The following is a 3,263-nucleotide window of genomic DNA, read 5'->3' as shown; positions in this document are numbered from 1 at the left end:
AAATAGAATATTTTTAAATTTTTGAAAAAAAATTTTGAAAAATAAAATGAAATAAAATAAAAATGAAAATATTTTTGGATTTTTGGAAATTTGAAAAGTCAAAACAAAGTCAAAATAATGAAATGAAGACTGAGATCGATCGAAACAAGAGTTCGATCGATCAAACAGAGAGCAAAAGTATGCAGGTTTTTGGCTCAGAAAATTGGCTAAGTGTTGGAACATGAGATCGATCAAACTTGGAAGTTGGATCGATCGAAAAACTTCTTGATCGATCTTGGAATGTTTCGAACGATGGGACAGAGAGGTGAAATATGCAGGTTGATGTAGGCTCAAAATTTTTCTAAGTGTTGAATCCTGAGATCGATCGAACTTGGAAGTTGGATCGATCGAAGGTCTCTTGATTGATCTAAGAGTTAGTTCGAACGATGGGACAGAAAGGTGATTTGGATGCAGATGCAGGTTTTTGCAGGTCAAAAAAAATTTTAAGTGTTGGATGCAGAATGGAGTTCGATCAATCGAACTTAAGTTTGAGATCGATCGAAGTATGCAGAATGCTCATTAATGACATGAAAGCTTATGCAATCCTCACCAATGTTCCCTGAAGTGTATATGAACCGAAAACAAGTATCTAGACTTCGCAAGAAATGGAATGAAAGATAGAAATGGGGGAGGAATAGGGTTTTGACACCCTACGAATGCTTTTGCTAGTCTTTAATGTCTCTAGCAAGACATTGGGCTCTTTCAGCCCGTATCAAAGATCTTATAATGCATCCCCTCCTTATTGGGGTGATAGATGCTTTGAACTCCTCCCAACAAATGGTTCTTTGAAGAACTTGTTGGATTAAGCTCAAAAGAAATCTTTGGTCCTTTATTCATGCAATCATAACCTTTGAGCTTCCATGCCCTTTCAAAGCAAGAGTTTGAAACAAGACTTTTAGAATACAAGGTTGAAGATGATCCTTTGGAAGTTTTGGTTTTACACAAAAGCTCATTTCCTTGACATTGAAGATCATGACATTCATCTACAACATTAACTTCTCCTTCATATTTGTCAAATGAATTGGGTGTGGGATTAAAGATATTCAACTTCACCTTCATGTGGCCAAATGAGATCTTCATTATCCCCGTCCTACAATTGATGTTGGCATTAGCGGTTGCCAAGAAAGGACGGCCAAGGATAACGGGAATTTGGCTCTTAGGATTGGGAATCGGTTCCGTGTCTATAATAATGAAATCAACGGGAAAGAAGAATTTATCAATCTTTATCAAAACATCCTCAATTATACCCCTAGGCTTCTTAATGGATCGGTCGGCAAGTTGCAAAACTACCAACGTCGGTTTCAATTCACCTAGGCCCAATTTGATATAAACCGAGTATGGAAGAAGGTTAACACTTGCTCCTAAGTCAAGAAGTGCCCGATTAATGATATGATCACCAATAATGCATGATGTAGTGGGTGAACCGGGGTCCTTAAACTTTGGAAGAGTGTTATGTTGTAAAATTGAGCTTACTTGCTCGGTCAAAACCACTTTTCTTGGTGCTTGGCTCTTGTTCTTCAGTTTTTGGGTGCACAAGTCTTTCAAGAATTTGGCATAAGCCGGAATTTGCTTGATTGCATCCAATAGTGGAAGATTAACTTTCACTTGCCTAAACATTTCCATGATTTCATTAGTTTTTGCATTTTGCTTGTCTTTTGAAATGGATCCTTCTAAGGCATCCGGAAATGGAACCCTTTGTTCAAACAATTTTTTAAAATTTTCTTTTAAATTTTCTTCAACACAAGAAGTTTTCAAATCATTTTTCAACAAAACCTTTTCAACATCATTTTTCAAAACTTCTTTTTCAAACACATCTTTCAAAACTTTCTCACTTACAAGGTCATATATATGCAATGAAGGAGGAATGGGAAGTGAAACGGGACGGGTGACAACTTGAGGTTGCACCGGTTCACTCTCTTCATTGGAGATTCCAACTTGATTGTCCACAATCCTACCACTCCGCAAGGTAGTCACCGCATTAACATGTTCAATGGTGTGGATGAGGAATAGGTTTCCACAACACATTGTTGGTTAGGTGGGGCATTTATAAGCGTCTTTCCCTTCTCTCTTGCATTGAGAGTGCTTGTTATTTGCCCTACTTAGGTATCTAGCTTCGCAATAGATTGAGAGTGAGAATGAAGCAATTGAGTGTTAGCCTCTAAAGTTCCCAAAGCATTCAAAACTTTTTCTTCAAAGGCAGGACTTCTAGCATTACCTTGGGAATAAGATTGGTTGGGAAAATGAGAATTAGCAAATTGATTCCCTTGTGATTGATAGGGTCTATAACCTTGGGATCCTTGGTTTTGAAGTGGAAGTGGAATGTACTTCCCTTGAAAACCGCCTTGGGAAGGGTTTGAGCCCTCTCCTTGGTTTTTCCAAGAGAAATTCGGATGATTCCTCCAACTTGGATTATAAAGAGTACCATAAGGGTTGTTCCCTTGGTTCACAAAAGCCGCATTGACTTGTTCATTAGGTTCACTTTGCACTTGTCCGTGAGGACAATGAAAAGTAGAATGAAGAACACTAGAACAAGTCATAGATGTTTCATTTGATGCATGAGTAGAATGGTTAGGGAAAGAAGATACTTGGTTCACCGAGTTTTGGTTAATCAAAAATTAATCAAACCTTTGAGATAAAGACTTCATTTTGGCGGCTATTTCATTTGAATGGTCGACTTGATGTAAGCCAACCCTCTTCCTACCTTGTGAATTTCTACCATTCTTGGATGATAGTGTTCTATGCAAAGAATTTTCACTCATGCTCTCATAGAGACGCCACACGTCATCCTCATGCCTATCAATGTATGAGCCACCCATGGAAGCATCAACCATACCCTTATAGTTGTCCAATAAGCTCTCAAAGAAGTATTAAACTAATTACCATTCGAGAATGTCATGATGTGGACACTTCCTAAGAAATTCATTGAAGCGTTCCCATGCCTCATGAAACATTTCTCCATCCCCATGTGAAAATTCTCGAATTGAGGTCCTTATGGCATTGGTCTTAAAAACCGAATAGTACTTCTTAAAGAACTCTTGTTGCATTTCTGCCCAATAAGTGATTGAAAAAGGCCTAAGATTGTTAAACCAATACTTTGCCTTATCTTTTAAGGTGAATGAAAAAAGTTTGAGTCTCAAAACCTCTTCCGGCATGTCCATATATTTTACGGTGGAACATACTTCAAGAAACTCATCCAAATGCTTGTAAGGTTCTTCACTTGGAAG

General features: G+C 37.9%; 1 pseudogene; it reads left to right on the top strand.

Moving 5' to 3' along the window:
- The first annotated feature begins 2,928 nt into the window (after nt 1–2,928).
- LOC132283612 (small nucleolar RNA R71) lies at nt 2,929–3,027 on the top strand (annotated as a pseudogene).
- The last annotated feature ends 236 nt before the right edge of the window (nt 3,028–3,263 follow it).

This window comes from Cornus florida, unplaced genomic scaffold (assembly GCF_030987335.1).
Source record: "Cornus florida cultivar Cherokee Brave unplaced genomic scaffold, ASM3098733v1 CherokeeBrave_3.0.0_Hap2_Chr01, whole genome shotgun sequence".
In the NCBI taxonomy this organism is placed as follows: Eukaryota; Viridiplantae; Streptophyta; class Magnoliopsida; order Cornales; family Cornaceae; genus Cornus; species Cornus florida.
This window is presented reverse-complemented; position numbering and strand designations above follow the sequence as displayed.